Source organism: Hyla sarda, unplaced genomic scaffold, assembly GCF_029499605.1.
Source record: "Hyla sarda isolate aHylSar1 unplaced genomic scaffold, aHylSar1.hap1 scaffold_401, whole genome shotgun sequence".
Taxonomy (NCBI): Eukaryota; Metazoa; Chordata; class Amphibia; order Anura; family Hylidae; genus Hyla; species Hyla sarda.
Window position 1 is genome coordinate 104,351 of NW_026610418.1, and position 21,753 is coordinate 126,103.

At 50.4% G+C, this 21,753-nt stretch overlaps 11 pseudogenes; all 11 read left to right on the forward strand.

The window, feature by feature from the left end:
• The first annotated feature begins 402 nt into the window (after positions 1 to 402).
• LOC130333106 (5S ribosomal RNA) lies at positions 403 to 522 on the forward strand (annotated as a pseudogene).
• A 272-nt stretch (positions 523 to 794) lies between these two features.
• LOC130333196 (5S ribosomal RNA) lies at positions 795 to 914 on the forward strand (annotated as a pseudogene).
• A 3,252-nt stretch (positions 915 to 4,166) lies between these two features.
• LOC130333137 (5S ribosomal RNA) lies at positions 4,167 to 4,286 on the forward strand (annotated as a pseudogene).
• Positions 4,287 to 8,625: 4,339 nt separating this feature from the next.
• Positions 8,626 to 8,745, forward strand: LOC130333128 (5S ribosomal RNA; annotated as a pseudogene).
• Positions 8,746 to 10,011: 1,266 nt separating this feature from the next.
• On the forward strand, positions 10,012 to 10,131 carry LOC130333185 (5S ribosomal RNA; annotated as a pseudogene).
• Positions 10,132 to 12,382: 2,251 nt separating this feature from the next.
• Positions 12,383 to 12,502, forward strand: LOC130333177 (5S ribosomal RNA; annotated as a pseudogene).
• A 1,851-nt stretch (positions 12,503 to 14,353) lies between these two features.
• On the forward strand, positions 14,354 to 14,473 carry LOC130333220 (5S ribosomal RNA; annotated as a pseudogene).
• Positions 14,474 to 16,141: 1,668 nt separating this feature from the next.
• On the forward strand, positions 16,142 to 16,261 carry LOC130333211 (5S ribosomal RNA; annotated as a pseudogene).
• Positions 16,262 to 16,545: 284 nt separating this feature from the next.
• On the forward strand, positions 16,546 to 16,665 carry LOC130333180 (5S ribosomal RNA; annotated as a pseudogene).
• A 1,264-nt stretch (positions 16,666 to 17,929) lies between these two features.
• On the forward strand, positions 17,930 to 18,049 carry LOC130333197 (5S ribosomal RNA; annotated as a pseudogene).
• Positions 18,050 to 19,520: 1,471 nt separating this feature from the next.
• Positions 19,521 to 19,640, forward strand: LOC130333172 (5S ribosomal RNA; annotated as a pseudogene).
• Positions 19,641 to 21,753: the final 2,113 nt, after the last annotated feature.

Genomic DNA, 21,753 nt, shown 5'->3' on the forward strand with positions numbered 1-21,753 from the left:
TGTTAAGCTGTCAACGGCCATCCTAAGCCTGAACGTGCCTGCTCTCCTCAGATCGCAGACTGCTGCCCGGCAGATACCGGCATGGGAGACTGGCTGGCAATCCAAGGTGCCATTGACATTTTGCTCTGTTGCCGCCTTCTTCTCCGATTAATAAAAATATTTATTGATGCTTAAATCCACAATATACAAAGCGTAAAGATGTCAACAGCCATCCTAAGCTGAACGCACCTGCTCTCGTCAGATCGCAGACTGCTACCCAGCTTAGGGCCCAGTAAGTACCGGCATGGGAGACTGGCTGGGGATCCCGGGTGCAGTTGACATTTTGCTCTGTTGCCGCCTTCCGCTCCAATTCGGAAAAGGATTTATTGATGCTTAAATGCACAGTATAAAGGGCATGAAGCTGTCAACGGCCATCCTAAGCTGAACGCGCCTGCTCTCGTCAGATCGCAGACTGCTAACCAGCTTAGGGCCCGGTAAGTACCAGCATGGGAGACTGGCTGGGAATCCCAGGTGTTGTTGACATTTTGCTCTGTAGCCGCCTTCCGCTCCGATTCCGAAAAGGATTTATTGATGCTTAAATCCACAGTATACAGGGTGTGAAGCCGTCTACGGCTATCCTAAGCTGAATGTGCCTGTTCTTGTCAGATCGCAGACTGCTGCCCGGTAAGTACGGGCATGGGAGACTGGCTGGCAATCCAAGGTGCTATTGACATTTTGCTCTGTTGCCGCCTTCCTCTCTGATTCCGAAAAGGATTTATTGATGCTTAAATGCACAGTATAAAAAGCATGAAGCTGTCAATGGCCATCCTAAGCTGAACGCGCCTGCTCTCGTCAGATCGCAGACTGCTACCCAGCTTAGGGCCCGGTAAGTACTGGCATGGGTGACTGCCTGGGAATCCCGGGTGCCGTTGACATTTTGCTCTATTGCTGCCTTCCGCTCCGATTCCGAAAATAATTAATTGATGCTTAAATCCACAGTATACAAGGTGTGAAGCTGTCGACGGCCATCCTAAGCTTAACGTGCCTGCTCTCGTCAGATCGCAGACTGGTACAGATCTTAGGGCCCGGTAAGTACCGGCATGGAAGACTGGCTGGGAATCCCGGCTGCCGTTGACATTTTGCTATTTTGCCGCCTTCCGTTCCGATTCCGAAAAGGATTTATTGATGCTTAAATGCACAGTATAAAGGGCGAAAAGCTGTCAACGGCCATCCTAAGCTGAACGCGCCTGCTTTTGTCAGATCGCAGACTGCTACCCAGTTTAGGGCCCGGTAAGTGCCAGCATGGGAGACTGGCTGGGCATCCCAGGTGTCGTTGACATTTTGCTCTGTTGCCGCCTTACGCCCGATTCCGAAAAGGATTTATTGATGCTTAAATCCACAGTATACAGGGTGTGAAGGTGTCTACGGCCATCCTAAGCTGAATGCGCCTGTTCTCGTCAGATCGCAGACTGCTACCCAGCTTCGGGCCTGGTAAGTACCAGCATGGGAGACTGGCTGGGAATCCCGGGTGCAATTGACATTTTGCTCTGTTTCTGCTCCGATTCCGAAAATTATTTATTGATGCTTAAATCCACAGTATACAAAGTGTGAAGCTGTCAACGGCCATCCAAAGCTGAACGCGCCTGCTCTCGTCAGATCGCAGACTGCTACCCAGCTTAGGGCCTGGTAAGTACCAGCATGGGAGACTGGCTGGGAATCCCGGGTGCAGTTGACATTTTAATCTGTTTCTGCTCTGATTCAGAAAAGGATTTATTGATGCTTAAATCCACAATATACAGGGTGTGAAGCTGTCAACGGCCGTCCTAAGCTGAACGCGCCTGCTCTCGTTAGATCGCAGACTGCTACTCAGCTTAGGGCCCAGTAAGTACCAGCATGGGAGACTGGCTGGGAATCCCAGGTGTCGTTGACATTTTGCTCTGTTGCCGCCTTCCGCTCCGATTCAAAAAAGGATTTATTGATGCTTAAATCCACAGTATACAGGGTGTGAAGATGTCTACGGCTATCCTAAGCTGAATGCGCCTGTTCTCGTCAGATCGCAGACTGCTACCCAGCTTCGGGCCTGGTAAGTACCAGCGTGGGAGACTGGCTGGGAATCCCGGGTGCAGTTGACATTTTGCTCTGTTTCTGCTGCGATTCCGAAAATTATTTATTGATGCTTAAATCCACAGTATACAAAGTGTGAAACTGTCAACGGCCATCCTAAGCTGAACGCGCCTGCTCTCGTCAGATCGCAGACTGCTACCTAGCTTAGGGCCTGGTAAGTACCAGCATGGGAGACTGGCTGGGAATCCCGGGTGCAGTTGACATTTTAATCTGTTGCCGCCTTCCGCTCCGATTCGGAAAAGGATTTTTTGATGCTTAAATCCACAATATACAGGGTGTGAAGCTGTCAACGGCCATCCTAAGCCTGAACGTGCCTGCTCTCCTCAGATCGCAGACTGTTGCCCGGCAGTTACCGGCATGGGAGACTGGCTGGCAATCCAAGGTGCCATTGACATTTTGCTCTGTTGCCGCCTTCCTCTCCGATTAATAAAAATATTTATTGATGCTTAAATCCACAATATACAAGGCGTGAAGATGTCAACGGCCATCCTAAGCTGAACGCGCCTGCTCTCGTCAGATCGCAGACTGCTACCCAGCTTAGGGCCCAGTAAGTACCGGCATGGGAGACTGGCTGGGAAACCCGGATGCAGTTGACATTTTGCTCTGTTGCCGCCTTCCGTTCCGATTCCGAAAAGGATTTATTGATGCTTAAATGCACAGTATAAAAAGCATGAAGCTGTCAATGGCCATCCTAAGCTGAACGTGCCTGCTCTCGTCAGATCGCAGACTGCTACCCAGCTTAGGGCCCGGTAAGTACTGGCATGGGAGACTGGCTGGGAATCCCGGTTGACATTTTGCTCTATTGCTGCCTTCCGCTCCGATAACGAAAATAATTTATTGATGCTTAAATCCACAGTATACAAGGTGTGAAGCTGTCGACGGCCATCCTAAGCTTAACGCGCCTGCTCTCGTCAGATCGCAGACTGCTACCCAGCTTAGGGCCCGGTAAGTACAAGCATGAGAGACTGGCTGGGAATCCCAGGTGTCGTAGACATTTTGCTCTGTTGCCGCCTTCCGCTCCGATTCCGAAAAGGATTTATTGATGCTTAAATCCACAGTATAAAGGGTGTGAAGATGTCTACGGCCATCCTAAGCTGAATGCGCCTGATCTCGTCAGATCGCAGACTGCTACCCAGCTTAGGGCCCGGTAAGTACCAGCATGGGAGACTGGCTGGGAATCCTGGGTGCAGTTGACATTTTAATCTGTTGCCGCCTTCCGCTCCGATTCGGAAAAGGATTTATTGATGCTTAAATCCACAATATACAGGGTGTGAAGCTGTCAACGGCCATCCTAAGCCTGAACGTGCCTGCTCTCCTCAGATCGCAGACTGCTGTCCGGCAGATACCGGCATGGGAGACTGGCTGGCAATCCAAGGTGCCATTGACATTTTGCTCTGTTGCCGCCTTCTTCTCCGATTAATAAAAATATTTATTGATGCTTAAGTCCACAATATACAAGGCGTAAAGATGTCAACAGCCATCCTATGCTAAACGCGCCTCCTCTCGTCAGATCGCAGACTGCTACCCAGCTTAGGGCCCAGTAAGTACCGGCATGGGAGACTGGCTGGGAATCCCGGGTGCAGTTGACATTTTGCTCTGTTGCCGCCTTCCGCTCCGATTCGGAAAAGGATTTATTGATGCTTAAATGCACAGTATAAAGGGAGTGAAGCTGTCAACGGCCATCCTAAGCTGAACGCACCTGCTCTCGTCAGATCGCAGACTGCTACCCAGCTTAGGGCCCGGTAAGTACCAGCATGGGAGACTGGCTTTGAATCCCAGGTGTTGTTGACATTCTGCTCTGTAGCTGCCTTCTGCTCCGATTCCGAAAAGGATTTATTGATGCTTAAATCCACAGTATACAGGGTGTGAAGCCGTCTACGGCTATCCTAAGCTTAATGTGCCTGTTCTTGTCAGATCGCAGACTGTTGCCCGGCAAGTACGGGCATGGGAGACTGGCTGGCAATCCAAGGTGCTATTGACATTTTGCTCTGTTGCCGCCTTCCTCTCTGATCCCGAAAAGGATTTATTGATGCTTAAATGCACAGTATAAAAAGCATGAAGCTGTCAATGGCCATCCTAAGCTGAACGCGCCTGCTCTCATCAGATCGCAGACTGCTACCCAGCTTAGGGCCTGGTAAGTACTGGCATGGGAGACTGGCTGGGAATCCCGGGTGCCGTTGACATTTTGCTCTATTGCTGCCTTCCGCTCCGATTCCGAAAATAATTTATTGATGCTTAAATCCACAGTATACAAAGTGTGAAGCTGTCGACGGCCATCCTAAGCCTGAACGTGCCTGCTCTCCTCAGATCGCAGACTGCTGCCCGGCAGTTACCGGCATGGGAGACTGGCTGGCAATCCAAGGTGCCATTGACATTTTGCTCTGTTGCCGCCTTCCTCTCCGATTAATAAAAATATTTATTGATGCTTAAATCCACAATATACAAGGCGTGAAGATGTCAATATCCATCCTAAGTTGAACGTGCCTGCTCTCGTCAGATCGCAGACTGCTACCCAGCTTAGGGCCCAGTAAGTACCGGCATGGGAGACTGGCTGGGAATCCCGGGTGCAGTTGCCATTTTGCTCTGTTGCCGCCTTCCGTTCCGATTCCGAAAAGGATTTATTGATGCTTAAATGCACCGTATAAAAAGCATGAAGCTGTCAATGGCCATCCTAAGCTGAACGCGCCTGCTCTTGTCATATCACAGACTGCTACCCAGCTTAGGGCCCGGTAAGTACTGGCATGGGAGGCTGGCTGGGAATCCCGGTTGCCGTTGACATTTTGCTCTATTGCTCCGATTCCGAAAAGAATTTATTGATGCTTAAATCCACAGTATACAAGGTGTGAAGCTGTCGACGGCCATCCTAAGCTTAACGCGCCTGCTCGCGTCAGATCGCAGACTGGTACAGATCTTAGGGCCCGGTAAGTACCGGCATGGGAGACTGGCTGGGAATCCCAGGTGCAGTTGACATTTTGCTATTTTGCCGCCTTCCGTTCCGATTCCGAAAAGGATTTATTAATGCTTAAATGCACAGTATAAAGGGCGAAAAGCTGTCAACGGCCATCCTAAGCTGAACGCGCCTGCTCTTGTCATATCGCAGACTGCTACCCAGTTTAGGGCCCGGCAAGTACCAGCATGGGAGACTGGCTGGGAATCCCAGGTGTCGTTGACATTTTGCTTTGTTGCCGCCTTCCGCTCCGATTCCAAAAAGGATTTATTGATGCTTAAATCCACAGTATACAGGGTGTGAAGTTGTCTACGGCCATCCGAAGCTGAATGCGCCTGTTCTCGTCAGATCGCAGGCTGCTACCCAGCTTCGGGCCTGGTAAGTACCAGCATGGGAGACTGTCTGGGAATCCCGGGTGCAGTTGACATTTTGCTCTGTTTCTGCTCCGATTCCGAAAATTATTTATTGATGCTTAAATCCACAGTATACAAAGCGTGAAACCGTCATCGGCCATCCTAAGCTGAACGCGCCTGCTCTCGTCAGATCGCAGACTGCTACCCAGCGTAGGGCCTGGTAAGTACCAGCATGGGAGACTGGCTGGGAATCCCGGGTGCAGTTGACATTTTAATCTGTTGCCGCCTTCCGCTCCGATTCGGAAAAGGATTTATTAATGCTTAAATCCACAATATACAGGGTGTGAAGCTGTCAACGGCCATCCTAAGCCTGAACGTGCCTGCTCTCCTCAGATCGCAGACTGCTGCCCGGCAGTTACCGGCATGAGAGACTGGCTGGCAATCCAAGGTGCCATTGACATTTTGCTCTGTTGCCGCCTTCCTCTCCGATTAATAAAAATATTTATTGATGCTTAAATTCACAATATACAAGGCGAGAAGATGTCAACGGCCATCCTAAGCTGAACGCGCCTGCTCTCGTCAGATCGCAGACTGCTACCCAGCTTAGGGCCCAGTAAGTACCAGCATGGGAGACTGGCTGGGAATCCCGGGTGCAGTTGACATTTTGCTCTGTTGCCGCCTTCCGTTCCGATTCCGAAAAGGATTTATTGATGCTTAAATGCATAGTATAAAAAGCATAAAGCTATCAATGGCCATCCTAAGCTGAACGTGCCTGCTCTCGTCAGATCGCAGACTGCTACCCAGCTTAGGGCCCGGTAAGTACTGGCATGGGAGACTGGCTGGGAATCCCGGCTGCCGTTGACATTTTGCTCTGTTGCCGCCTTCTGTTCCAATTCCGAAAAGGATTTATTGATGCTTAAATGCACAGTATACAAAGTGTGAAGCTGTCAACGGCCATCCTAAGCTGTACGCGCCTGCTCTCGTCAGATCGCAAACTGCTACCCAGCTTCGGGCATGGTAAGTACCAGCATGGGAGACTGGCTGGGAATCCCGGGTGCAGTTGACATTTTGCTCTGTTTCTGCTCCGATTCCGAAAATTATTTATTGATGCTTAAATCCACAGTATACAAAGCGTGAAACTGTCAACGGCCATCCTAAGCTGAACGCGCCTGCTCTCGTCAGATCGCAGACTGCTACCCAGCTTCGGGCATGGTAAGTACCAGCATGGGAGACTGGCTGGGAATCCCGGGTGCAGTTGACATTTTGCTCTGTTTCTGCTCCGATTCCGAAAATTATTTATTGATGCTTAAATCAACAGTATACAAAGTGTGAAGCTGTCAACGGCCATCCTAAGCTGAACGCGCCTGCTCTCCTCAGATCACAGACTGCTGCCCGGCAGTTACCGGCATGGGAGACTGGCTGGCAATCCAAGGTGCCATTGACATTTTGTTCTGTTGCCGCCTTCCGCTCCGATTCGGAAAAGGATTTATTGATGCTTAAATCCACAATATACAGGGTGTGAAGCTTTTAACGGCCATCCTAAGCCTGAACGTGCCTGCTCTCCTCAGATCGCAGACTGCTGCCCGGCAGTTAGCGGCATGGGGGACTGGCTGGCAATCCAAGTTGCCATTGACATTTTGCTCTGTAGCCGCCTTCCGCTCCGATTCCGAAAATGCTTTATTGATGCTTAAATCCACAGTATACAGGGTGTGAAGCCGTCTACGGCTATCCTAAGCTGAATGTGCCTGTTCTTGTCAGATCGCAGACTGCTGCACGGCAAGTACGGGCATGGGAGACTGGCTGGCAATCCAAGGTGCTGTTGACATTTTGCTCTGTTGCCGCCTTCCTCTCCGATTAAAAAAATATTTATTGATGCTTAAATCCACAGTATACAAGGCGTGAAGATGTCAACGGCCATCCAAAGCTTAACGCGCCTGCTCTCGTCAGATCGCAGACTGCTACCCAGCTTCGGGCCCGGTAAGTACTGGCATGGGAGACTGGCTGGGAATCCCGGGTGCCGTTGACATTTTGCTCTATTGCTGCCTTCCGCTCCGATTCCGAAAATAATTTATTGATGCTTAAATCCACAGTATACAAGGTGTGAAGCTGTCGACGGCCATCCTAAGCTTAACGCGCCTGCTCTCGTCAGATCGCAGACTGGTAAACTAGCAGACTGGTTCCGATTCCGAAAAGGATTTATTGATGCTTAAATGCACAGTATAAAGGACGAGAAGCTGGCAACGGCCAACCTAAGCTGAACGCGCCTGCTCTAGTTAGATAGCAGACTGGTACAGATCTTAGGGCCCGGTAAGTACCGGCATGGGACACTGGCTGGGAATCCCGGCTGCCGTTGACATTTTGCTCTGTTGCCGCCTTCCGTTCCGATTCCTAAAAATGATTTATTGATGCTTAAATGCACAGTATACAAAGTGTGAAGCTGTCAACGGCCATCCTAAGCTGAACGCGCCTGCTCTCGTCAAATAGCAGACTGCTACCCAGCTTAGGGCCTGGTAAGTACCAGCATGGGAGACTGGCTGGGAATCCCGGGTGCAGTTGACATTTTAATCTATTGCCGCCTTCCGCTCCGATTCGGAAAAGGATTTATTGATGCTTAAATGCACAGTATAAAGGGCATGAAGCTGTCAACGGCCATCCTAAGCTGAACGCGCCTGCTCTCGTCAGATCGCAGACTGCTACCCAGCTTAGGGCCCGGTAAGTACCAGCATGGGAGACTGGCTGGGAATCGCAGGTGTTGTTGACATTTTGCTCTGTAGCCGCCTTCCGCTCCGATTCCGAAAAGGATTTATTGATGCTTAAATCCACAGTATACAGGGTGTGAAGCCGTCTACGGCTATCCTAAGCTGAATGTGCCTGTTCTTGTCAGATCGCAGACTTCTGCCCGGCAAGTACGGGCATGGGAGACTGGCTGGCAATCCAAGGTGCTATTGACATTTTGCTCTGTTGCCGCCTTCCTCTCTGATTCCGAAAAGGATTTATTGATGCTTAAATCCACAGTATACAGGGTGTGAAGCCGTCTACGGCTATCCTAAGCTGAATGCGCCTGTTCTTGTCAGATCGCAGACTGCTGCCCGGCAAGTACGGGCATGGGAGACTGGCTGGCAATCCAAGTTGCTATTGACATTTTGCTCTGTTGCCGCCTTCCTCTCCGATTAAAAAAATATTTATTGATGCTTAAATGCACAGTATACAAAATGTGAAGCTGTCAACGGCCATCCTAAGCTGAACGCACCTGCTCTTGTCAGATCGCAGACTGCTACCCAGCTTCGGGCCCGGTAAGTACTGGCATGGGAGACTGGCTGGGAATCCCGGTTGCCGTTGACATTCTGCTCTATTGCTGCCTTCCGCTCCGATTCCGAAAATAATTTATTGATGTTTAAATCCACAGTATACAAGGTGTGAAGCTGTCAACGGCCATCCTAAGCTGAACGCGCCTGCTCTCGTCAGATTGCAGACTGCTACCTAACTTAGGGCCCGGTAAGTACCAGCATGGGAGACTGGCTGGGAATCCCAGGTGTCGTTGACATTTTGCTCTGTTGCCGCCTTCCGCTCCGATTCCGAAAAGGATTTATTGATGCTTAAATCCACAGTATACAGGGTGTGAAGATGTCTACGGCCATCCTAAGCTGAATGCGCCTGTTCTTGTCAGATCGCAGACTGCTACCCAGCTTCGGGCATGGTAAGTACCAGCATGGGAGACTGGCTGGGAATCCCGGGTGCAGTTGACATTTTGCTCTGTTTCTGCTCCGATTCCGAAAATTATTTATTGATGCTTAAATCCACAGTATACAAAGTGTGAAGCTGTCAACGGCCATCCTAAGCTGAACGCGCCTGCTCTCCTCAGATCGCAGACTGCTGCCCGGCAGTTACCGGCATGGGAGACTGGCTGGCAATCCAAGGTGCCATTGACATTTTGTTCTGTTGCCGCCTTCCGCTCCGATTCGGAAAAGGATTTATTGATGCTTAAATCCACAATATACAGGGTGTGAAGCTGTCAACGGCCATCCTAAGCCTGAACGTGCCTGCTCTCCTCAGATCGCAGACTGCTGCCCGGCAGTTAGCGGCATGGGAGACTGGCTGGCAATCCAAGGTGCCATTGACATTTTGCTCTGTAGCCGCCTTCCGCTCCTATTCCGAAAATGATTTATTGATGCTTAAATCCACAGTATACAGGGTGTGAAGCCGTCTACGGCTATCCTAAGCTGAACGCGCCTGCTCTGGTCAGATCGCAGACTGCTACCCAGCTTAGGGCCCGGTAAGTACCAGCATGGGAGACTGGCTGGGAATATCAGGTGTTGTTGACATTTTGCTCTGTAGCTCTGTAAACACTTTGCTCCGATTCCGAAAAGGATTTATTGATGCTTAAATCCACAGTATCCACAGTATACAGGGTGTGAAGCCGTCTACGGCTATCCTAAGCTGAATGTGCCTGTTCTTGTCAGATCGCAGACTGCTGCCCGGCAAGTACGGGCATGGGAGACTGGCTGGCAATCCAAGGTGCTGTTGACATTTTGCTCTGTTGCCGCCTTCCTCTCCGATTAAAAAAATATTTATTGATGCTTAAATCCACAGTATACAAGGCGTGAAGATGTCAACGGCCATCCTAAGCTGAACGCGCCTGCTCTCGTCAGATCGCAGACTGCTACCCAGCTTCGGGCCCGGTAAGTACTGGCATGGGAGACTGGCTGGGAATCCCGGGTGCCGTTGACATTTTGCTCTATTGCTGCCTTCCGCTCCGATTCCGAAAATAATTTATTGATGCTTAAATCCACAGTATACAAGGTGTGAAGCTGTCGACGGCCATCCTAAGCTTAACGCGCCTGCTCTCGTCAGATCGCAGACTGGTACAGATCTTAGGGCCCGGTAAGTACCGGCATGGGACACTGGCTGGGAATCCCGGCTGCCGTTGACATTTTGTTCTGTTGCCGCCTTCCGTTCCGATTCCGAAAAGGATTTATTGATGCTTAAATGCACAGTATACAAAGTGTGAAGCTGTCAACGGCCATCCTAAGCTGAACGCGCCTGCTCTCGTCAGATCGCAGACTGCTACCCAGCTTAGGGCCTGGTAAGTACAAGCATGGGAGACTGGCTGGGAATCCCGGGTGTAGTTGACATTTTAATCTGTTGCCGCCTTCCGCTCCGATTCCGAAAAGGATTTATTGATGCTTAAATGCACAGTATAAAGGCCGTGAAGCTGTCAACGGCCATCCTAAGCTGAACGCGCCTGCTCTCGTCAGAGCGCAGACTGCTACCCAGCTTAGGGCCCGGTAAGTACCAGCATGGGAGACTGGCTGGGAATCTCAGGTGTAGTTGACATTTTGCTCTGTAGCTCTGTAGACATTTTGCTCCGATTCCGAAAAGGATTTATTGATACTTAAATCCACAATATACAGGGTGTGAAGCCATCTACGGCTATCCTAAGCTGAATGCGCCTGTTCTTGTCAGTTCGCAGACTGCTGCCCGGCAAGTACGGGCATGGGAGACTGGCTGGCAATCCAAGGTGCTATTGACATTTTGCTCTGTTGCCGCCTTCCTCTCCGATTAAAAAAAATATTTATTGATGCTTAAATCCACAGTATACAAGACGTGAAGTTGTCAACGGCCATCCTAAGCTGAACGCGCCTGCTCTCGTCAGATCGCAGACTGCTACCCAGCTTAGGGCCCGGTAAGTACTGGCAGTTGACATTTTGCTCTATTGCTGACTTCCGCTCCGATTCCGAAAATAATTTATTGATGCTTAAATCCACAGTATAAAAGGTGTGAAGCTGTCGACGGCCATCCTAAGTTTAACGCGCCTGCTATCGTCAGATCGCAGACTGGTATAGATCTTAGGGCCCGGTAAGTACCGGCATGGGACACTGGCTGGGAATCCCGGCTGCCGTTGACATTTTGCTCTGTTGCCGCCTTCCGTTCCGATTCCGAATAGGATTTATTGATGCTTAAATGCACAGTATAAAGGGCAAGAAGCTGTCAACGGCCATCCTAAGCTGAACGCGCCTGCTCTCGGCAGATCGCAGACTGCTACCCAGCTTAGGGCCCGGTAAGTACCAGCATGGGAGACTGGCTGGGAATCCCAGGTGTCGTAGACATTTTGCTCTGTTGCCGCCTTCCGCTCCGATTCCGAAAAGGATTTATTGATGCTTAAATCCACAGTATATAGGGTGTGAAGATGTCTACGGCCATCCTAAGCTGAATGCGCCTGTTCTCGTCAGATTGCAGACTGCTACCCAGCTTCGGGCCCAGTAAGTACCAGCATGGGAGACTGGCTGGGAATCCCGAGTGCAGTTGACATTTTGCTCTGTTTCTGCTCCGATTCCGAAAATTATTTATTGATGCTTAAATCCACAGTATACAAAGTGTGAAGCTGTCAACAGCCATCCTAAGCTGAACGCGCCTGCTCTCCTCAGATCGCAGACTGCTGCCCGGCAGTTACCGGCATGGGAGACTGGCTGGCAATCCAAGGTGCCATTGACATTTTGTTCTGTTGCCGCCTTCCTCTCCGATTAAAAAAAATATTTATTGATGCTTAAATCCACAGTATACAAGGCATGAAGTTGTCAACGGCCATCCTAAGCTGAACGCGCCTGCTCTCGTCAGATCGCAGACTGCTACCCAGCTTAGGGCCCGGTAAGTACTGGCATGGGAGACTGGCTGGGAATCCCGGGTGCATTTGACATTTTAATCTGTTGCCGCCTTCCGCTCCGATTCGGAAAAGGATTTATTGATGCTTAAATCCACAATATACAGGGTGTGAAGCTGTCAACGGCCATCCTAAGCTTAACGCGCCTGCTCTCGTCAGATCGCAGACTGGTACAGATCTTAGGGCCCGGTAAGTACCGGCATGGGACACTGGCTGGGAATGCCCGGCTGCCGTTGACATTTTGCTCTGTTGCCGCCTTCCGTTCCGATTCCGAAAAGGATTTATTGATGCTTAAATGCACAGTATAAAGGGAGAGAAGCTGTCAACGGCCATCCTAAGCTGAACGCGCCTGCTCTCGTCAGATCGCAGACTGTTACCCAGCTTAGGGCCCGGTAAGTAACAGCATGGGAGACTGGCTGGGAATCCCAGGTGTCGTTGACATTTTGCTCTGTTGCCGCCTTCCGTTCCGATTCCGAAAAGGATTTATTGATGCTTAAATGCACAGTATACAAAGTGTGAAGCTGTCAACGGCCATCCTAAGCTGAACGCGCCTGCTCTCGTCAGATCGCAGACTGATACCCAGCTTAGGGCCTGGTAAGTACCAGCATGGGAGACTGGCTGGGAATCCCGGGTGCAGTTGACATTTTGCTCTGTTGCCGCCTTCCTCTCCGATTAAAAAAAATATTTATTGATGCTTAAATCCACAGTATACAAGGCTTGAAGATGTCAACGGCCATCCTAAGCTATCGTCAGATCGCAGACTGCTACCCAGCTTAGGGCCCGGTAAGTACTGGCATGGGAGACTGGCTGGGAATCCTGGGTGCCGTTGACATTTTGCTCTGTTGCCGCCTTCCGATCCGATTCCGAAAAGGATTTATTGATGCTTAAATCCACAGTATACAGGGTGTGAAGATGTCTACGGCCATCCTAAGCTGAATGCGCCTGTTTTTGTCAGATCACAGACTGCTACCCAGCTTCGGGCCCAGTAAGTACCAGCATGTGAGACTGGCTGGGAATCCCGAGTGCAGTTGACATTTTGCTCTGTTTCTGCTCCGATTCCGAAAAGGATTTATTGATGCTTAAATGCACAGTATAAAGGGCAAAAAGCTGTCAACGGCCATCCTAAGCTGAACGCGCCTGCGCTCGTCAGATCACAGACTGCTACCCAGTTTAGGGCCCGGTAAGTACCAGCATGGGAGACTGGCTGGGAATCCCAGGTGTCGTTGACATTTTGCTCTGTTGCCGCCTTCTGCTCCGATTCCGAAAAGGATTTATTGATGCTTAAATGCACAGTATAAAAAGCATGAAGCTGTCAATGGCCACCCTAAGCTGAACGTGCCTGCTCTCGTCAGATCGCAGACTGCTACCCAGCTTAGGCCCGGTAAGTACTGGCATGGGAGACTGGCTGGGAATCCCGGTTGCCATTGACATTTTGCTCTATTGCTCGAATTCCGAAAAGAATTTATTGATGCTTAAATCCACAGTATACAAGGTGTGAAGCTGTCGACGGCCATCCTAAGCTTAACGCGCCTGCTCTCGTCAGATCGCAGACTGGTACAGATCTTAGGGCCCGGTAAGTACCGGCATGGGACACTGGCTGGGAATGCCCGGCTGCCGTTGACATTTTGCTCTGTTGCCGCCTTCCGTTCCGATTCCGAAAAGGATTTATTGATGCTTAAATGCACAGTAGAAAGGGCAAGGAGCTGTCAACGGCCATCCTAAGCTGAACACGCCTACTCTCGTCAAATCGCAGAGTGCTACCCAGCTTAGGGCCCGGTAAGTAACAGCATGGGAGACTGGCTGGGAATCCCAGGTGTCGCTGCCATTTTGCTCTGTTGCCGCCTTTCGCTCCGATTCCGAAAAGGATTTATTGATGCTTAAATCCACAGTATACAGGGTGTGAAGCCATCTACGGCTATCCTAAGCTGAATGTGCCTGTTCTTGTCAGATCGCAGACTGCTGCCCGGCAAGTACGGGCATGGGAGACTGGCTGGCAATCCCAGGTGCTATTGCCATTTTGCTCTGTTGCCGCCTTCCTCTCCGATTCCGAAAAGGATTTATTGATGCTTAAATGCACAGTATACAAGGCGAGAAGATGTCTACGGCCATCCTAAGATGAATGCGCCTGTTCTCGTCAGATCGCAGACTGCTACCCAGCTTCGGGCCCGGTAAGTAACAGCATGGGAGACTGGCTGGGAATCCCGAGTGCAGTTGACATTTTGCTCTGTTTCTGCTCCGATTCCAAAAATTATTTATTGATGCTTAAATCCACAGTATACAAAGTGTGAAGCTGTCAACGGCCATCCTAAGCTGAACGCGCCTGCTCTCGTCAGATCGCAGACTGCTAACCAGCTTAGGGCCTGGTAAGTACCAGCATGGGAGACTGGCTGGGAATCCCGGGTGCAGTTGACATTTTAATCTGTTGCCGCCTTCCGCTCCGATTCGGAAAAGGATTTATTGATACTTAAATCCACAGTATACAGGGTGTGAAGCCATCTACGGCTATCCTAAGCTGAATGTGCCTGTTCTTGTCAGATCGCAGACTGCTGCCCGGCAAGTACGGGCATGGGAGACTGGCTGGCAATCCCAGGTGCTATTGCCATTTTGCTCTGTTGCCGCCTTCCTCTCCGATTCCGAAAAGGATTTATTGATGCTTAAATGCACAGTATACAAGGCGAGAAGATGTCAACGGCCGTCCTAAGCTGAACGCGCCTGCTCTCGTCAGATCGAAGACTGCTACTCAGCTTTGGGCCTGGTAAGTACCAGCATGGTAGACTGGCTGGGAATCCCGGGTGCAGCTGACATTTTGCTCTGTTTCTGCTCCGATTCCGAAAATTATTTATTGATGCTTAAATCCACAGTATACAAAGTGTGAAGCTGTCAACGGCCATCCTAAGCTGAACGCACCTGCTCTCGTCAGATCGCAGACTGCTACCCAGCTTAGGGCCTGGTAAGTACCAGCATGGGAGACTGGCTAAGAATCCCGGGTGCAGTTGATATTTTAATCTGTTGCCGCCTTCCGCTCCGATTTGGAAAAGGATTTATTGATGCTTAAATCCACAATATACAGGGTGTGAAGCTGTCAACGGCCATCCTAAGCCTGAACATGCCTGCTCTCCTCAGATCGCAGACTGCTGCCCGGCAGTTACCGGCATGGGAGACTGGCTGGCAATCCAAGGTGCCATTGATATTTTGCTCTGTTGCCGCCTTCCTCTCCGATTAATAAAAATATTTATTGATGCTTAAATCCACAATATACAAGGCGTGAAGATGTCAACGGCCATCCTAAGCTGAACGTGCCTGCTCTCGTCAGATCGCAGACTGCTACCCAGCTTAGGGCCCAGTAAGTACCGGCATGGGAGACTGGCTGGGAATCCCGGATGCAGTTGACATTTTGCTCTGTTGCCGCCTTCCGTTCCGATTCCGAAAAGGATTTATTGATGCTTAAATGAACAGTATAAAAAGCATGAAGCAGTCAATGGCCATCCTAAGCTGAACGCGCCTGCTCTAGTCAGATCGCAGACTGCTACCCAGCTTAGGGCCCGGTAAGTACTGGCATGGGAGACTGGCTGGGAATCCCGGTTGCCGTTAACGTTTTGCTCTATTGCTGCCTTCCGCTCCAATTCCGAAAATAATTTATTGATGCTTAAATCCACAGTATACAAGGTGTGAAGCTGTCGACGGCCATCCTAAGCTTAACGCGCCTGCTCTCGTCAGATCGCAGACTGGTACAGATCTTAAGGCCCGGTAAGTACCGGCATGGGACACTGGCTGGGAATCCCGGCTGCCGTTGACATTTTGCTCTGTTGCCGCCTTCCGTTCCGATTCCGAAAAGGATTTATTGATGCTTAAATGCACAGTATACAAAGTGTGAAGCTGTCAACGGCCATCCTAAGCTGAACGCGCCTGCTCTCGTCAGATCGCAGACTGATACCCAGCTTAGGGCCTGGTAAGTACCAGCATGGGAGACTGGCTGGGAATCCCCGGTGCAGTTGACATTTTGCTCTGTTGCCGCCTTCCTCTCCGATTAAAAAAAATATTTATTGATGCTTAAATCCACAGTATACAAGGCTTGAAGTTGTCAACGGCCATCCTAAGCTGAACGCGCCTGCTCTCGTCAGATCGCAGACTGCTACCCAGCTTAGGGCCCGGTAAGTACTGGCATGGGAGACTGGCTGGGAATCCTGGGTGCCGTTGACATTTTGCTCTATTGCTGCCTTCCGCTCCGATTCAGAAAAGAATTTATTGATGCTTAAATCCACAGTATACAAGGTGTGAAGCTGTCGACGGCCATCCTAAGCTTAACGCGCCTGCTCTCGTCAGATCGCAGACTGGTACAGATCTTAGGGCCCGGTAAGTACCGGCATGGGACACTGGCTGGGAATCCCGACTGCCGTTGACATTTTGCTCTGTTGCCGCCTTCCGTTCCGATTCCGAAAAGGATTTATTGATGCTTAAATGCACAGTATAAAGGGCAAAAATCTGTCAACGGCCATCCTAAGCTGAACGCGCCTGCTCTCATCAGATCGCAGACTGCTACCCAGCTTAGGGCCCGGTAAGTACCAGCATGGGAGACTGGCTGGGAATCCCAGGTGTCGTTGACATTTTGCTCTGTTGCCGCCTTCCGATCCGATTCCGAAAAGGATTTATTGATGCTTAAATCCACAGTATACAGGGTGTGAAGATGTCTACGGCCATCCTAAGCTGAATGCGCCTGTTCTCGTCAGATCACAGACTGCTACCCAGCTTCGGGCCCAGTAAGTACCAGCATGTGAGACTGGCTGGGAATCCCGAGTGCAGTTGACATTTTGCTCTGTTTCTGCTCCGATTCCGAAAATTATTTATTGATGCTTAAATCCACAGTATACAAAGTGTGAAGCTGTCAACGGTCATCCTAAGCTGAACGCGCCTGCTCTCGTCAGGTCGCAGACTGCTACCCAGCTTAGGGCCTGGTAAGTACCAGCATGGGAGACTGGCTGGGAATCCCAGGTGCAGTTTACATTTTAATCTGTTGCCGCCTTCCGCTCCGATTCGGAAAAGGATCTATTGATGCTTAAATCCACAATATACAGGGTGTGAAGCTGTCAACGGCCATCCTAAGCCTGAACGTGCCTGCTCTCCTCAGATCGCAGACTGCTGCCCGGCAGATACCGGCATGGGAGACTGGCTGGCAATCCAAGGTGCCATTGACATTTTGCTCTGTTGCCGCCTTCTTCTCCGATTAATAAAAATATTTATTGATGCTTAAATCCACAATATACAAGGCGTAAAGATGTCAACGGCCATCCTAAGCTGAACGCTCCTGCTCTCGTCAGATCGCAGACTGCTACCCAGCTTAGGGCCCAGTAAGTACCGGCATGGGAGACTGGCTGGCAATCCCGGGTGCAGTTGACATTTTGCTCTGTTGCCGCCTTCCGCTCCGATTCGGAAAAGGATTTATTGATGCTTAAATGCACAGTATAAAGGGCATGACACTGTCAACGGCCATCGTAAGCTGAACGCGCCTTCTCTCGTCAGATCGCAGACTGCTACCCAGCTTAGGGCCCGGTAAGTACCAGCATGGGAGACTGGCTGGGAATCCCAGGTGTTGTTGACATTTTGCTCTGTAGCCGCCTTCCGCTCCGATTCCGAAAAGGATTTATTGATGCTTAAATCCACAGTATACAGGGTGTGAAGCCGTCTACGGCTATCCTAAGCTGAATGTGCCTGTTCTTGTCAGATCGCAGACTGCTGCCCGGCAAGTACGGGCATGGGAGACTGGCTGGAAATCCAAGGTGCTATTGACATTTTGCTCTGTTGCCGCCTTTCTCTCCGATTCCGAAAAGGATTTATTGATGCTTAAATGCACAGTATAAAAAGCTTGAAGCTGTCAATGGCCATCCTAAGCTGAACGCGCCTGCTCTCGTCAGATCGCAGACTGCTACCCAGCTTAGGGCCCGGTAAGTACTGGCATGGGAGACTGGCTGGGAATCCCGGGTGCCGTTGACATTTTGCTCTATTGCTGCCTTCCGCTCCGATTCCGAAAAGAATTTATTGATGCTTAAATCCACAGTATACAAGGTGTGAAGCTGTCGACGGCCATCCTAAGCTGAACGCGCCTGCTCTCGTCAGATCGCAGACTGGTACAGATCTTAGGGCTCAGTAAGTACCGGCATGGGAGACTGGCTTGGAATCCCAGGTGTCGTTGACATTTTGCTCTGTTGCCGCCTTCCGCTCTGATTCCGAAAAGGATTTATTGATGCTTAAATCCACAGTATACAAAACTTGAAGCTGTCAACGGCCATCCTAAGATGAATGCGCCTGTTCTCGTCAGATCGCAGACTGCTACCCAACTTCGGGCCTGGTAAGTAACATCATGGGAGACTGGCTGGGAATCCCGAGTGCAGTTGACATTTTGCTCTGTTTCTGCTCCGATTCCGAAAATTATTTATTGATGCTTAAATCCACAGTATACAAAGTGTGAAGCTGTCAACGGCCATCTTAAGCTGAACGCGCCTGCTCTTGTCAGATCGCAGACTGCTAACCAGCTTAGGTCCTGGTAAGTACCAGCATGGGAGACTGGCTGGGAATCCCGGGTGCAGTTGACATTTTAATCTGTTGCCGCCTTCCGCTCCGATTTGGAAAAGGATTTATTGATGCTTAAATCCACAATATACAGGGTTTGAAGCTGTCAACGGCAATCCTAAGCCTGAACGTGCCTGCTCTCCTCAGATCGCAGACTGCTGCCCGTCAGTTACCGGCATGGGAGACTGGCTGGCAATCCAAGGTGCCATTGATATTTTGCTCTGTTGCCGCCTTCCTCTCCGATTAATAAAAATATTTATTGATGCTTAAATCCACAATATACAAGGCGTGAAGATGTCAACGGCTCTCGTCAGATCGCAGACTGCTACCCAGCTTAGGGCCCAGTAAGTACCGGCATGGGAGACTGGCTGGGAATCCCAGGTGCAGTTGACATTTTGCTCTGTTGCCGCCTTCCGTTCCGATTCCGAAAAGGATTTATTGATGCTTAAATGCACAGTATAAAAAGCATGAAGCAGTCAATGGCCATCCTAAGCTGAACGCGCCTGCTCTAGTCAGATCGCAGACTGCTACCCAGCTTAGGGCCCGGTAAGTACTGGCCCGGTAAGTACTGGCATGGGAGACTGGCTGGGAATCCCGGGTGCCGTTGCCATTTTGCTCTATTGCTGCCTTCCGCTCCGATTCTCGAAAATAATTTATTGATGCTTAAATCCACAGTATACAAGGTGTGAAGCTGTCGACGGCCATCCTAAGCTTAACGCGCCTGCTCTTGTCAGATCGCAGACTGGTACAGATCTTAGGGCCCGGTTAGTACCGGCATGGGACACTGGCTGGGAATCCCGGCTGCCGTTGACATTTTGCTCTGTTGCCGCCTTCCGTTCCGATTCCGAAAAGGATTTATTGATGCTTAAATGCACAGTATAAAGGGCAAAAAGCTGTCAACGGCCATCCTAAGCTGAACGCGCCTGCTCTCGTCAGATCACAGACTGCTACCCAGCTTAGGGCCCGGTAAGTACCAGCATGGGAGACTGGCTGGGAATCCCAGGTGTCGTTGACATTTTGCTCTGTTGCCGCCTTCCGCTCCGATTCCGAAAAGGATTTATTGATGCTTAAATCCACAGTATACAGGGTGTGAAGCCGTCTACGGCTATCCTAAGCTGAATGCGCCTGTTCTTGTCAGATCGCAGACTGCTGCCCGGCATGTACGGGCATGGGAGACTGGCTGGCAATCCAGGGTGCTATTGACATTTTGCTCTGTTGCCGCCTTCCTCTCCGATTAAAAAAAATATTTTTTGATGCTTAAATCCACAGTATACAAGGCGTGAAGATGTCAACGGCCATCCTAAGCTGAACGCGCCTGCTCTCGTCAGATCGCAGACTGCTACGCAGCTTAGGGCCCAGTAAGTACTGGCATGGGAGACTGGCTGGGAATCCCGGGTGCAGTTGCCATTTTGCTCTGTTGCCGCCTTCCGTTCCGATTCCGAAAAGGATTTATTGATGATTAAATGCACAGTATAAAAAGCATGAAGCTGTCAATGGCCGTCCTAAGCTGAACTCGCCTGCTCTTGTCAGATCGCAGACTGCTACCCAGCTTAGGGCCCGGTAAGTACTGGCATTTGAGACTGGCTGGGAATCCCGGGTGCTGTTGACATTTTGCTCTATTGCTGCCTTCCGCTCCGATTCCGAAAAGAATTTATTGATGCTTAAATCCACAGTATACAAGGTGTGAAGCTGTCGACGGCCATCCTAAGCTTAACGCGCCTGCTCTTGTCAGATCGCAGACTGGTACAGATCTTAGGGCCCGGTAAGTACCGGCATGGGACACTGGTTGGGAATCCCGGCTGCCGTTGACATTTTGCTCTGTTGCCGCCTTCCGTTCCGATTCCGAAAATGATTTATTGATGCTTAAATGCACAGTATAAAGGGCGAGAAGCTGTCAACGGCCATCCTAAGCTGAACGCGCCTGCTCTCGGCAGATCGCAGACTGCTACCCAGCTTAGGGCCCGGTAAGTACCAGCATGGGAGACTGGCTGGGAATCCCAGGTGTCGTTGACATTTTGCTCTGTTGCCGCCTTCCGATCCGATTCCGAAAAGGATTTATTGATGCTTAAATCCACAGTATACAGGGTGTGAAGATGTCTACGGCCATCCTAAGCTGAATGCGCCTGTTCTCGTCAGATCACAGACTGCTACCCAGCTTCGGGCCCAGTAAGTACCAGCATGTGAGACTGGCTGGGAATCCCGAGTGCAGTTGACATTTTGCTCTGTTTCTGCTCCGATTCCGAAAATTATATATTGATGCTTAAATCCACAGTATACAAAGTGTGAAGCTGTCAACGGTCATCCTAAGCTGAACGCGCCTGCTCTCGTCAGGTCGCAGACTGCTACCCAGCTTAGGGCCTGGTAAGTACCAGCATGGGAGACTGGCTGGGAATCCCAGGTGCAGTTGACATTTTAATCTGTTGCCGCCTTCCGCTCCGATTCGGAAAAGGATCTATTGATGCTTAAATCCACAATATACAGGGTGTGAAGCTGTCAACGGCCATCCTAAGCCTGAACGTGCCTGCTCTCCTCAGATCGCAGACTGCTGCCCGGCAGATACCGGCATGGGAGACTGGCTGGCAATCCAAAGTGCCATTGACATTTTGCTCTGTTGCCACCTTCTTCTCCGATTAATAAAAATATTTATTGATGCTTAAATCCACAATATACAAGGCGTAAAGATGTCAACGGCCATCCTAAGCTGAACGCTCCTGCTCTCGTCAGATCGCAGACTGCTACCCAGCTTAGGGCCCAGTAAGTACCGGCATGGGAGACTGGCTGGCAATCCCGGGTGCAGTTGACATTTTGCTCTGTTGCCGCCTTCCGCTCCGATTCGGAAAAGGATTTATTGATGCTTAAATGCACAGTATAAAGGGCATGACACTGTCAACGGCCATCGTAAGCTGAACGCGCCTGCTCTCGTCAGATCGCAGACTGCTACCCAGCTTAGGGCCCGGTAAGTACCAGCATGGGAGACTGGCTGGGAATCCCAGGTGTTGTTGACATTTTGCTCTGTAGCCGCCTTCCGCTCCGATTCCGAAAAGGATTTATTGATGCTTAAATCCACAGTATACAGGGTGTGAAGCCGTCTACGGCTATCCTAAGCTGAATGTGCCTGTTCTTGTCAG